The sequence below is a fragment of the Crinia signifera genome, unplaced genomic scaffold (genome assembly GCF_055691185.1).
Source record: "Crinia signifera unplaced genomic scaffold, ASM5569118v1 HAP2_SCAFFOLD_120, whole genome shotgun sequence".
NCBI classification, from domain to species: Eukaryota; Metazoa; Chordata; class Amphibia; order Anura; family Myobatrachidae; genus Crinia; species Crinia signifera.
In genome coordinates, this window is record NW_028142013.1 from 177,562 (window position 1) to 192,958 (window position 15,397).

Genomic DNA, 15,397 nt, shown 5'->3' on the forward strand with positions numbered 1-15,397 from the left:
ACGGGAGCACAGGAGCTGGAAAGCACAGAGTAGGGCCACTAGAAAGCAGGTGCCGGAAGCACGGAGTTGGACCACTGGAGAGCAGGTGCCGGAAGCACGGAGTTGGACCACTGGAGAGCAGGTGCCGGAAGCACTGTAGGCAGTGGTGAAGGTTGTTGCGGGTGCAGGTACTGAGGCACGCAGAGACAGGTGGACAGAGGTGCAGATGCTGGAGCGTGTGGGTGCAAGTGGTCACAGGTGCAGGTAACTCGGAAGCACAGGTGCAGGTAACTCTGAAGCACAGGTGCAGGTAACTCTGAAGCACAGGTGCAGGTAACTCTGAAGCACAGGTAACTCAGAAGCACAGGTGCAGGTAACTCGGAAGCACAGGTACGGATGAACACTGGCACAGATGAACACAGGTGCAGATAACTTGGAAGCACAGGTGCAGGTAACTGGAAGCACAGGTGCAGGTAACTGGATATAGGTTCAGGGTAACACTGGTGCAGGTACTTGTAATGCAGGAACAGGTGAACACTGGTGCAGGGTCTTGAAGGCACACAGGTGTAGGAACACTGGTGCAGGGTCTTGGAAGCACACAGGTGTAGGAATGCTGGAGCAGGGTCTTGGAAGCACACAGGTGTAGGAATGCTGGTGCAGGGTCTTGGAAGCTCACAGGTGTAGGAATGCTTGAGCAGGGTCTTGGAAGCACACAGGTGTAGGAATGCTGGTGCAGGGTCTTGGAAGCTCACAGGTGTAGGAATGCTTGGAAGCAGGATACAAATGCTGGGTAACTGGAATACCACAGAGCTTAAGCAGGAACACAAGCTGAAGCTTCCTTCCAAGTTATTGACAACAATGCAAAAGCAAAGTGTCTATGCAGGGCTGGGAGGATAACCCCTCAGAGCAGCACTGATTGGCCATCCGGGTGATTGGGAATGGCCACACCTGGAACAGTCTCTGGATGAGGCCAACAGGGAACTTGTATCTTTCAAGTGGTAACCACAGAGTTAATGACTGAATCAGAATCACCCAGGTGCTCGTTACAAGCAAATACTCAGATCTTGCTGCAGCAGGCTGAGAAACAAGACAGGCAGGTAAGACAGGACAAACACACTGAGTTCTGGCAGGATTGTGACAGTACCCCCCCTTTACGGGTGGCCACCGGACACTTCAGGAACTTTGAAGAAAAGTCACAATTCTGCCTCATCATCAGAACAGGTGGACCATCCATCGTCGACGTAAACGGAATTCCCGTTCCATTGGACACGATAATGAGGATGACTTCCGTCCGGAAGGAACACTTGACTTGGACGAAGAGGACCACTGGAGAAAGACGTAGAATCAAATTCATCAGGGATAACTGAAGTATTTTTGACTGGAACTGAGAGACGAGAAGATCGGGCCCTTGAGGCTAAGGCACCACTAAGACTCAAATTAAATCTTGTTCGATATCCAGGGGCTTTCGGATAGCCATCTTTAGCATCTAACTGAATTTTTCTCAGAGGTAAGACAGGGCAAGGTGAAACAGGATTTTCAAGGAAAGGGGTAGAGTCATAATCCTCATCATACTCGGAATCAGAATCCATGTCTAGAGTTAAGACTGCCTTGCTCTGACTGGAGGTTTCTGAAGACTTGTTGGGGCAAGGTACCGTAGAAGGTTCCACTTGAGGATGAGACAGAGAAACACAGCCAACTCTTAAGCTCATGGGTACAGACCTTGAAGATGTGGAATATTCAGCAGAAAACTCGAAGGAATCTTTGGAAGGAGACAGAGCCATATAATTTAGTTCCATATCTATGGACTGAGTCTTCGGTGATGACTGTGAACCAGCCTGTTTTCTGGCAGCCCGAAAATTTTTGATATATTGGTCAAGAAGAGCTTGATCTTGTTCGGAGAGTTCCATCTTGGAGGACTGAGCTAAATCTGTGTTAAAGTATAGAGTCTCTGGGCTGAAGGATAGTACAGACGTGGAAGTAGACAAACTTGGACCAGCTGAAACCGGAGGACATCCGATTGTACTTGAACCAGCTAGGACCGGCAGGGACTCTGGATTGACGGATGGGACCGGATGATCATTGAAGATGCTTAAACCGGCTGGGACCGGCATGGACTCAGGATTGATGGATGGCAACGAATGATCCCTGAATATACTTGAACCGGCTGGGACCGGCATGGACTCTGGACTGACGGTTAAGACCGGATGAGAACCAGAGGTGTCGGAATCGGCTGGAACCGAATGAGCCTCCTGACTGACGGCTGGAACCGGATCATCATTGGAGGTACTTGAACCGGCTGGGACCGGAGTGGACTCTGGACTGACGGATGGGACCGGATGAGGTCCAGAGGTGTCGGAATCGGCTGGAACCGAATGAGCCTCCTGACTGACGGCTGGAACCGGATCATCAATGGAGGTACTTGAACCAGCTGGGACCGGAGTGGACTCTGGACTGACGGATGGGACCGGATGAGGTCCAGAGGTGTCGGAATCGGTTGGAACCGAATGAGCCTCCTGACTGACGGCTGGAACCGGATCATCAATGGAGGTACTTGAACCGGCTGGAACCGGAGTGGACACAAGACTGCGGACCCCCACTTGGGGCTGGAGACTGCGGACCCCCACTTGGGGCTGGAGACTGCGGACCCCCACTTGGGGCTGAAGACTGCGGACCCCCACTTGGGGCTGGAGACTGCGGACCCCCACTTGGGGCTGGAGACTGCGGACCCCCACTTGGGGCTGGAGACTGCGGACCCCCACTTGGGGCTGGAGACTGCGGACCCCCACTTGGGGCTGGAGACTGGATGTGGTCAGAATCACTTTGTTCTTGGGCTTGCGGAGTGAACAATTCTCAATGAAGTGGTCTGGATTACCACAGTAGAAACATAAATGGAGAGACCTGCGTCTTTGGCGTTCAGATTCTGAAAGCTGGGACCTCCGCTTGCCCTGGACAGAAATTTCGCTCTGAAGGTTGGGAGGCCTTTCAGATTTCACAGGCACTGTCACTGAGACTCCTTTCACTTTGGAGCTGTAGCTTATGGGCTTCACAACCTCAGGAGTGTAACTGAGTAACGTAGTTATTATGGGAAAAAATTTTGCCAAAAGTTCTTGCAGCTGGATAAGTGAGTGGTGGTAGGTTCCCATTGGTATTGCTGTCAGATTTTGCATAGCCACTTTAAAGTCACTCGCCAAGTCCAGGGGCTTTTGCATACTGTCACGACTTGGGATTTGGGACCCGGGAGTGACCTTGGTGGCTAGCTGACAACCCAATGGAAACAGGACGGAGGCAAGTGGATACAAATGGGTAATGTTTATTGCATATAATGAACTGGTACAGGGGACATTTGAAAGTCTGTAAAAGTCTTTGGAAAGCTGGGAACTGATAAGTTACTTGGAGGCACGTAGTAGAGGCACGGGAGCACAGGAGCTGGAAAGCACAGAGTAGGGCCACTAGAGTGCAGGTGCCGGAAGCACGGAGTTGGACCACTGGAGAGCAGGTGCCGGAAGCACGGAGTTGGACCACTGGAGAGCAGGTGCCGGAAGCACTGTAGGCAGTGGTGAAGGTTGTTGCGGGTGCAGGTACTGAGGCACGCAGAGACAGGTGGACAGAGGTGCAGATGCTGGAGCGTGTGGGTGCAAGTGGTCACAGGTGCAGGTAACTCGGAAGCACAGGTGCAGGAAACTCGGAAGCACAGGTGCAGGTAACTCGGAAGCACAGGTGCAGGTAACTCGGAAGCACAGGTGCAGGTAACTCGGAAGCACAGGTGCAGGTAACTCGGAAGCACAGGTGCAGGTAACTCTGAAGCACAGGTGCAGGTAACTCTGAAGCACAGGTGCAGGTAACTCTGAAGCACAGGTAACTCAGAAGCACAGGTGCAGGTAACTCGGAAGCACAGGTACGGATGAACACTGGCACAGATGAACACAGGTGCAGATAACTTGGAAGCACAGGTGCAGGTAACTGGAAGCACAGGTGCAGGTAACTGGATATAGGTTCAGGGTAACACTGGTGCAGGTACTTGTAATGCAGGAACAGGTGAACACTGGTGCAGGGTCTTCAAGGCACACAGGTGTAGGAACACTGGTGCAGGGTCTTGGAAGCACACAGGTGTAGGAATGCTGGAGCAGGGTCTTGGAAGCACACAGGTGTAGGAATGCTGGTGCAGGGTCTTGGAAGCTCACAGGTGTAGGAATGCTTGAGCAGGGTCTTGGAAGCACACAGGTGTAGGAATGCTGGTGCAGGGTCTTGGAAGCTCACAGGTGTAGGAATGCTTGGAAGCAGGATACAAATGCTGGGTAACTGGAATACCACAGAGCTTAAGCAGGAACACAAGCTGAAGCTTCCTTCCAAGTTATTGACAACAATGCAAAAGCAAAGTGTCTATGCAGGGCTGGGAGGATAACCCCTCAGAGCAGCACTGATTGGCCATCCGGGTGATTGGGAATGGCCACACCTGGAACAGTCTCTGGATGAGGCCAACAGGGAACTTGTATCTTTCAAGTGGTAACCACAGAGTTAATGACTGAATCAGAATCACCCAGGTGCTCGTTACAAGCAAATACTCAGATCTTGCTGCAGCAGGCTGAGAAACAAGACTGACAGGCAGGTAAGACAGGACAAACACACTGAGTTCTGGCAGGATTGTGACATCCACATTCTACCCTCCAGCCTTGAAATACCCACACCTGCACCCACAACAAAACCATTAGACATTATTAGAAGTAAAAGAGAAACACCTAAGGAAAGTTTTGATCCCCATGTATACATAGATACTATTGGTGTCCCAAGAGGGGTCCCAGATGAGTTCAAAGCACGAAACGAAGTTGCTGCCGGCTTTGAATCACTGATACCCATTGTGACAATCAATAAAAATGTAGCATGGATAAATTATATGTATTATAATCAGCAGAGATTTGTTAATGATACCCGAGATGCTTTGAAAGGTATAGCTGAACAATTAGAGGCCACCTCCCAGATGACATTCCAAAATCGAATGGCCTTAGATATGATTCTTGCTGAAAAAGGAGGAACTTGTGTGTATATTAATAAAGTAGCAGGATGCTGTACGTACATACCTGACAACACAGGTCCCAACGGTAAAATCACTTTAGCTATTAAAAAGTTAGAAGATCTATCCATCGAACTCAAGAGGAACTCAGGTGTCACCGACCCCTGGAGTGCTTGGTTTGGATGGATGAACAATTGGAAACATGCCTTAGCTCAGCTAGGCATTTTCCTACTTGTAGTACTGATATTATTTATGATTATTGCTTATTGTGTTTTCCCCCTGTGCAAGAAGATTGGGGCAAAGTACCTAGACAATGCTACACCTGTTATGTATACTGATTTGTCTGCCAAGACCCCTTCCCCAGAAGATTACGCTGCTTATGTCACACAGCAACGCCAGAAGAGGGAAGCCGTTTATAAGAATCAGATAGTCTGAGAGACTATGATTCTAAGAGGGGATTGAAGGGTTAATCAGCCATCTTGTCTTAATGTACTTCTGAGTTTTGTTTCTCCTGTACATTCTTTATGTGTTTCTGAGTTTCGTTTCTCCTACACATTCTGTAAGTTTTCTTTCCTGCATGTCACGTGTTGCTTCTTCCCCATCCTTTCTCAGTTTACTTTGTGTGGTGTATTTTCCAGATAACTGTATGTTTTGTGATTTGTCCAAAATTGTTGTATGCTACACTATGCCCCTATATGGTAACTTGTACTCACCCCTCCCTAGACACTGTACTTCCCCCACCTCTATGCCAGCCTATTAGCTTGTCGAGCCTACATTCTATGTATTGATATAAATATGTTGTACGCCCCCATTAAAAAGCAGAGTTGTACCCTGCATTACGTGGTCTCCGATTATTGATCATTTCTGTACAGGGTCCCTCTCTCACGGAATTCTAAGGAGTCATCACATTGAGGTCTATCAGGTAAGGGAGAGATAACAAAATATCTCCCAAGACACCCCAACAACTAATGGGAAGAAAAAACCAACAACTGGCAAGTATGCAAAATGACATTTAGGGGTGAGACAAAACCCAAAAGGGGTGCGCAGTGCAGGCATGCCTTTCAGGGAAGCTGGGGTGTGGTGGGGGGGATCCCGACATGCTTTGGGCGTGACCCAGGGTCCCCATTTCAAAATGGCTGCAGGTTTTTTTTTTTTTTTTAAATGTCTTTTTTTGGGGGCTGCAGTCATTTTGAAATGGGGACACACAAATGTGGCATCCCAGAATTGGGCTACCCCCTTTTTGGTGCCACAGAATCATTGGTGGCCAGGGCTGCCTAAAAATACACAGGATTTCGGGGGGTTGCTAGGCAACCACCCCGCAGCAGCAAGGAGGACAGCAGGGACTTTAGGACCCAGCAAGGTGCTGGGAGAAGCAGGAAGTTAGAGACCTGCCTGTTGCTGGGTAGATTGGAGTGTAACCAGTTTGCTGTGAGCAGTGAGAGGAACCAGGAAGGCAGTCAGTCAGAAGTGTGCCTGAGAGTAAGGAGTAAGCAGCGCGTTACGCTGGGCGTGCTGAGGAGAGTGGTGAATAGTGGAGCAGAGGCAGGACAGAGCAGCCAGAGAGACCTCTGCAGCAGCTTCCCAGTGGTGATTGATGGTTGGGAGAGAGGGAGAGAGAGCCTGCAGCCCACACTCGTGTAGAGGCGTCCCCGCACAGCAGGACACCCACAGATCCTGTGTGTCCCCAGAAAGCCCTGACAGGAGTCAGCAACAGATGTGCAGGTACCCTGACAACACCCAACATACCAGTTACCCATCTCACCTTCCACAATGGCCTTGTGGCCTGTCCTCTTTTTCTGCCACAAGTTAACCCAGCACAGTGCCATTTTAGCCTGAGGCACGGCCCAGCATACAGGGACTGCCTTTACCCTCACCCTTCCTTACTTGGAACCGGATAACCCATTTATTCAACCAAGTGCCTTTGACTAGCCAGAACCCGGACCCAGGCCTTTTCTTCAGCAAAGTCCCTTTTCAATGTTGGCATTGTGCCAAAATTACAGACACCTCTTTTGCCTTGGATTACAAATCCCATTACTAGCTGTTTAAAAGACACGGTGCACCTAGGCCAAACAGGTACCTTATTTCTGGAAATACTGTAACTGCGCAGTTCAGGGACTCGCTCTTTTTAGCCTGGACACTTATGGTTATTTATGCAAGGTATAAGTACTGCATACTATGTTCATTCATGTGAAAGCTATTGCATGTCTTGTTTGATGATTTGAATTGGTTACACGACAGTATACCGTGCGAATTGCGGCCTGCAGGTGTTACAGGTGGCCCCATCGCGCACGATATCTTCGTTATAGAATATCTTTATTCTTTCATCTCTAATTGAATTTATTGTTGAACAGTGTATTGCATTTACTGCAGTGTATTGTGCGAAGTGCGGCCTATGGTGCCACAGTGACCCCATCGCGCACAATATCATAAGGGAGAATTGTCTTTTTCATAAACTGCCAATTGTTATCATTGTTATTGCATTGTTTCGTCATTTTCATAGCGGTGATTCACAGTCCTTTTCGCTTCAAAAATAAATCCTTTTTGATCACCGTCCTCACGTGTGATGAGTATTCTGTGTGGTTGTGTTGGGTATTGTCTTCCCATGGTGCCTTTGTCCCTCCGCCCTCTGAATTGCAGGCAAGTGAAGCAGTCAGGTAGCAGCCAAGCAGTGCCGAGAGGAGAACAGGAACATCAGGTAACGGTCACACACCTGCACGTAGTCTGACAACATCACACTTGGCGTCCGCGAACAGGATTCAGCGATGTCAGACTCAGACCAAGCAGAAGCTCCCACATTGACCAGAAGGAGGAGACGACTTCCTGCATCACCTGGAGAAGGAAATCCAGTGTCAATGACGGCGGCACCAATCACCATGCCATACTATTATGGCGCGCCCTGGGTACCGACTTATTCGGGAAACAACACCCCGGGGACGCAAACGCTGAAAGAATTAAAAAACCGGATACTCTCCATGACACAGCTGTACCGGCTCAGCAACGAACAAGCGATTGAAATACTGGTGGGGCAACTGAGAGGCCCAGCACTACGTGAAGTAAGAACGTGGGAGGCCGACGAAAAGGAAACGGTGGAGCAAATTTTTGAAAAGCTGCAAGAGATCTTTGAATCAAAGACAATAGCAGATTTGAAGAGCCGCCTGTACGCGAGAAAACAGCGACCGAATGAACCACTGCGGGAGTATGCACTAAGCTTACAGGAAGCCATGAAGGCCATACAGTTGAGAGAAAAGAAACCAAAGGAACAAGTGGATGAAACACTAACCAACCTGTTCATCGAAGGAGCGCAGGAGGAGGCAGTCAAGTCCCAATTGCGCATGTGGAGACGACAACAACCTGACAGCACCTTCGCCAAATTTAAGGAAACTGTCCTACAAATCCTGGGCCTGAACCAGAGTGGTCGGGATGAAGATGAGGACTCAGCGGAAGGGGAAGCCTGCCACCAGGCCTCAAAAGGGCAAATTGCAGACACCCTATGCCTGAGCAGAGCAGTCACCCAACAGACACAAGCCCCCATGGAACCGGGCCCACTGGAAGTGCTAACCCGCCAGATGTCTGAATTAACGTGTAATATGACGCGCATGGCGCAAAAGTTGGAAGACCTAGACAAAAATCAAGGCAGAAACCGACGCAAGACCGTGACACAAGGAACCGTCCGTGGCGGGAGGTGACCCGAGAATCGAACCGACGACCCACCGACAAGTATGATCTACAAGGCCAACCGATTTACAGAAGGTGCCACCAGCGTGGGCACATTGAGAGGTACTGCCCAAACGCCACCTCCAGACAAGAGGATCCCGAGGCAAGAGACAGACTCTCAAGAGAAGCCCCAAAAACAATAGTGCAGAACCAAGTCCAAGTGAATGTGCCATCCGACGCTGTGGATTGGCGAATCAGAACAAGAAAGTTAACAGGCCAAGTGATGTGGTTTGACGTAGCACGTGGCTATGGTATTATCCGAAGGACAGATAATGGGAGAACCGTATATGTCCACTATACAGGCATCCAGAAGACCCATCGGAATGAATGCTTCCGGACCCTAGCAAATGGAGAGTGGGTCGAATTTGAAATGGCAAGTGGAAGGAGAGGCGTCAAGGCCATTAACGTGACAGGCCCCGGTGGTGCTGCGGTAAGAGGCAACAGAGACACAGGCCAGAGTGAACGCAGACGCTTCACGCATCACTGTGATAACCCATACAGCCACCGGCCATATGGTCAGCAGAACCAAAGGGAAAGAAGACTACAGGAAGGTCTTGGCGAGACTGACAGGCCTAACACGAATTCTCCGCGACCTGAGCAGATGCCCAGACCACCAGAACCTAAAGTCCCCAGGAAGAGGGAATGGCTGGAAACGAGCCAGAGACCAGTTGTGATGACTCAGAGCGAAGCAGAGCAGCAGTGCATGGAAGGTGTGGTTAGGCAACAATTTTCTCCAGAGCAGAAGCGTGCTGCTACACAGGGAATGGAAGATGCAGATAACGGAGAAGCCAACCCTCGACTGACAGATGTTGAAGCAACAGACCGAGGAAAGGGCAGTGAAACCGTGCATCACGTGGCAGCGGAAGAAAGGATGGACCGCATGGAACCGAAGGGCTCAGAACCCATTATGCCACTGTCTAAACCCAATGTCCCTACAGAGAAGCCAAAGGAAGTCGAGAAGGCCGAAGCCCAGTCTAAGGAAGAGAGGCCTGGAAGCGAGTATGAGTACACAACGATTTCGAGTGAAAAATTCCTATTTTTGATGCAACAGGCCATCAACAGGTCCAAGAAAAGGCAGAGAGAGGAAGCACGTGCTCATTGCCGACCGCACGCAGTGATTTAAGGTGCAGTCGAAGAACACTGCTGAGGAACAGGAGAAAAGACTTGCCTGAGGCGGAGGAGCAGGGAACCCGGGGGGGGACATGCCTCTGCACAACCCAGGCCCCATAGTTAACAGGTTTTTACACGGCTGAGGTAACCAGCCCTGAATGTAATTGTAAATGCTTTAATGTATAGATGTAAGGCAGAAATGTAGAAATGTTTTGCAGTTTATAGGTAATGTTACCTTGAAATGCTTTGTTCTTTAACAAGAGACTGTACCAGGACTTTAGTTGTCTCCGACATAATGCCCGCGGACTGGCATTCTTCCAGCGGGGAAGCATGTGTCATCCCAGAATTGGGCTACCCCCTTTTTGGTGCCACAGAATCATTGGTGGCCAGGGCTGCCTAAAAATACACAGGATTTCGGGGGGTTGCTAGGCAACCACCCCGCAGCAGCAAGGAGGACAGCAGGGACTTTAGGACCCAGCAAGGTGCTGGGAGAAGCAGGAAGTTAGAGACCTGCCTGTTGCTGGGTAGATTGGAGTGTAACCAGTTTGCTGTGAGCAGTGAGAGGAACCAGGAAGGCAGTCAGTCAGAAGTGTGCCTGAGAGTAAGGAGTAAGCAGCGCGTTACGCTGGGCGTGCTGAGGAGAGTGGTGAATAGTGGAGCAGAGGCAGGACAGAGCAGCCAGAGAGACCTCTGCAGCAGCTTCCCAGTGGTGATTGATGGTTGGGAGAGAGGGAGAGAGAGCCTGCAGCCCACACTCGTGTAGAGGCGTCCCCGCACAGCAGGACACCCACAGATCCTGTGTGTCCCCAGAAAGCCCTGACAGGAGTCAGCAACAGATGTGCAGGTACCCTGACAACACCCCATATACCAGTTACCCATCTCACCTTCCACAATGGCCTTGTGGCCTGTCCTCTTTTTCTGCCACAAGTTAACCCAGCACAGTGCCATTTTAGCCTGAGGCACGGCCCAGCATACAGGGACTGCCTTTACCCTCACCCTTCCTTACTTGGAACCGGATAACCCATTTATTCAACCAAGTGCCTTTGACTAGCCAGAACCCGGACCCAGGCCTTTTCTTCAGCAAAGTCCCTTTTCAATGTTGGCATTGTGCCAAAATTACAGACACCTCTTTTGCCTTGGATTACAAATCCCATTACTAGCTGTTTAAAAGACACGGTGCACCTAGGCCAAACAGGTACCTTATTTCTGGAAATACTGTAACTGCGCAGTTCAGGGACTCGCTCTTTTTAGCCTGGACACTTATGGTTATTTATGCAAGGTATAAGTACTGCATACTATGTTCATTCATGTGAAAGCTATTGCATGTCTTGTTTGATGATTTGAATTGGTTACACGACAGTATACCGTGTGAATTGCGGCCTGCAGGTGTTACAGGTGGCCCCATCGCGCACGATATCTTCGTTATAGAATATCTTTATTCTTTCATCTCTAATTGAATTTATTGTTGAACAGTGTATTGCATTTACTGCAGTGTATTGTGCGAAGTGCGGCCTATGGTGCCACAGTGACCCCATCGCGCACAATATCATAAGGGAGAATTGTCTTTTTCATAAACTGCCAATTGTTATCATTGTTATTGCATTGTTTCGTCATTTTCATAGCGGTGATTCACAGTCCTTTTCGCTTCAAAAATAAATCCTTTTTGATCACCGTCCTCACGTGTGATGAGTATTCTGTGTGGTTGTGTTGGGTATTGTCTTCCCATGGTGCCTTTGTCCCTCCGCCCTCTGAATTGCAGGCAAGTGAAGCAGTCAGGTAGCAGCCAAGCAGTGCCGAGAGGAGAACAGGAACATCAGGTAACGGTCACACACCTGCACGTAGTCTGACAACATCACACTTGGCGTCCGCGAACAGGATTCAGCGATGTCAGACTCAGACCAAGCAGAAGCTCCCACATTGACCAGAAGGAGGAGACGACTTCCTGCATCACCTGGAGAAGGAAATCCAGTGTCAATGACGGCGGCACCAATCACCATGCCATACTATTATGGCGCGCCCTGGGTACCGACTTATTCGGGAAACAACACCCCGGGGACGCAAACGCTGAAAGAATTAAAAAACCGGATACTCTCCATGACACAGCTGTACCGGCTCAGCAACGAACAAGCGATTGAAATACTGGTGGGGCAACTGAGAGGCCCAGCACTACGTGAAGTAAGAACGTGGGAGGCCGACGAAAAGGAAACGGTGGAGCAAATTTTTGAAAAGCTGCAAGAGATCTTTGAATCAAAGACAATAGCAGATTTGAAGAGCCGCCTGTACGCGAGAAAACAGCGACCGAATGAACCACTGCGGGAGTATGCACTAAGCTTACAGGAAGCCATGAAGGCCATACAGTTGAGAGAAAAGAAACCAAAGGAACAAGTGGATGAAACACTAACCAACCTGTTCATCGAAGGAGCGCAGGAGGAGGCAGTCAAGTCCCAATTGCGCATGTGGAGACGACAACAACCTGACAGCACCTTCGCCAAATTTAAGGAAACTGTCCTACAAATCCTGGGCCTGAACCAGAGTGGTCGGGATGAAGATGAGGACTCAGCGGAAGGGGAAGCCTGCCACCAGGCCTCAAAAGGGAAAATTGCAGACACCCTATGCCTGAGCAGAGCAGTCACCCAACAGACACAAGCCCCCATGGAACCGGGCCCACTGGAAGTGCTAACCCGCCAGATGTCTGAATTAACGTGTAATATGACGCGCATGGCGCAAAAGTTGGAAGACCTAGACAAAAATCAAGGCAGAAACCGACGCAAGACCGTGACACAAGGAACCGTCCGTGGCGGGAGGTGACCCGAGAATCGAACCGACGACCCACCGACAAGTATGATCTACAAGGCCAACCGATTTACAGAAGGTGCCACCAGCGTGGGCACATTGAGAGGTACTGCCCAAACGCCACCTCCAGACAAGAGGATCCCGAGGCAAGAGACAGACTCTCAAGAGAAGCCCCAAAAACAATAGTGCAGAACCAAGTCCAAGTGAATGTGCCATCCGACGCTGTGGATTGGCGAATCAGAACAAGAAAGTTAACAGGCCAAGTGATGTGGTTTGACGTAGCACGTGGCTATGGTATTATCCGAAGGACAGATAATGGGAGAACCGTATATGTCCACTATACAGGCATCCAGAAGACCCATCGGAATGAATGCTTCCGGACCCTAGCAAATGGAGAGTGGGTCGAATTTGAAATGGCAAGTGGAAGGAGAGGCGTCAAGGCCATTAACGTGACAGGCCCCGGTGGTGCTGCGGTAAGAGGCAACAGAGACACAGGCCAGAGTGAACGCAGACGCTTCACGCATCACTGTGATAACCCATACAGCCACCGGCCATATGGTCAGCAGAACCAAAGGGAAAGAAGACTACAGGAAGGTCTTGGCGAGACTGACAGGCCTAACACGAATTCTCCGCGACCTGAGCAGATGCCCAGACCACCAGAACCTAAAGTCCCCAGGAAGAGGGAATGGCTGGAAACGAGCCAGAGACCAGTTGTGATGACTCAGAGCGAAGCAGAGCAGCAGTGCATGGAAGGTGTGGTTAGGCAACAATTTTCTCCAGAGCAGAAGCGTGCTGCTACACAGGGAATGGAAGATGCAGATAACGGAGAAGCCAACCCTCGACTGACAGATGTTGAAGCAACAGACCGAGGAAAGGGCAGTGAAACCGTGCATCACGTGGCAGCGGAAGAAAGGATGGACCGCATGGAACCGAAGGGCTCAGAACCCATTATGCCACTGTCTAAACCCAATGTCCCTACAGAGAAGCCAAAGGAAGTCGAGAAGGCCGAAGCCCAGTCTAAGGAAGAGAGGCCTGGAAGCGAGTATGAGTACACAACGATTTCGAGTGAAAAATTCCTATTTTTGATGCAACAGGCCATCAACAGGTCCAAGAAAAGGCAGAGAGAGGAAGCACGTGCTCATTGCCGACCGCACGCAGTGATTTAAGGTGCAGTCGAAGAACACTGCTGAGGAACAGGAGAAAAGACTTGCCTGAGGCGGAGGAGCAGGGAACCCGGGGGGGGACATGCCTCTGCACAACCCAGGCCCCATAGTTAACAGGTTTTTACACGGCTGAGGTAACCAGCCCTGAATGTAATTGTAAATGCTTTAATGTATAGATGTAAGGCAGAAATGTAGAAATGTTTTGCAGTTTATAGGTAATGTTACCTTGAAATGCTTTGTTCTTTAACAAGAGACTGTACCAGGACTTTAGTTGTCTCCGACATAATGCCCGCGGACTGGCATTCTTCCAGCGGGGAAGCATGTGTCATCCCAGAATTGGGCTACCCCCTTTTTGGTGCCACAGAATCATTGGTGGCCAGGGCTGCCTAAAAATACACAGGATTTCGGGGGGTTGCTAGGCAACCACCCCGCAGCAGCAAGGAGGACAGCAGGGACTTTAGGACCCAGCAAGGTGCTGGGAGAAGCAGGAAGTTAGAGACCTGCCTGTTGCTGGGTAGATTGGAGTGTAACCAGTTTGCTGTGAGCAGTGAGAGGAACCAGGAAGGCAGTCAGTCAGAAGTGTGCCTGAGAGTAAGGAGTAAGCAGCGCGTTACGCTGGGCGTGCTGAGGAGAGTGGTGAATAGTGGAGCAGAGGCAGGACAGAGCAGCCAGAGAGACCTCTGCAGCAGCTTCCCAGTGGTGATTGATGGTTGGGAGAGAGGGAGAGAGAGCCTGCAGCCCACACTCGTGTAGAGGCGTCCCCGCACAGCAGGACACCCACAGATCCTGTGTGTCCCCAGAAAGCCCTGACAGGAGTCAGCAACAGATGTGCAGGTACCCTGACAACACCCCACATACCAGTTACCCATCTCACCTTCCACAATGGCCTTGTGGCCTGTCCTCTTTTTCTGCCACAAGTTAACCCAGCACAGTGCCATTTTAGCCTGAGGCACGGCCCAGCATACAGGGACTGCCTTTACCCTCACCCTTCCTTACTTGGAACCGGATAACCCATTTATTCAACCAAGTGCCTTTGACTAGCCAGAACCCGGACCCAGGCCTTTTCTTCAGCAAAGTCCCTTTTCAATGTTGGCATTGTGCCAAAATTACAGACACCTCTTTTGCCTTGGATTACAAATCCCATTACTAGCTGTTTAAAAGACACGGTGCACCTAGGCCAAACAGGTACCTTATTTCTGGAAATACTGTAACTGCGCAGTTCAGGGACTCGCTCTTTTTAGCCTGGACACTTATGGTTATTTATGCAAGGTATAAGTACTGCATACTATGTTCATTCATGTGAAAGCTATTGCATGTCTTGTTTGATGATTTGAATTGGTTACACGACAGTATACCGTGCGAATTGCGGCCTGCAGGTGTTACAGGTGGCCCCATCGCGCACGATATCTTCGTTATAGAATATCTTTATTCTTTCATCTCTAATTGAATTTATTGTTGAACAGTGTATTGCATTTACTGCAGTGTATTGTGCGAAGTGCGGCCTATGGTGCCACAGTGACCCCATCGCGCACAATATCATAAGGGAGAATTGTCTTTTTCATAAACTGCCAATTGTTATCATTGTTATTGCATTGTTTCGTCATTTTCATAGCGGTGATTCACAGTCCTT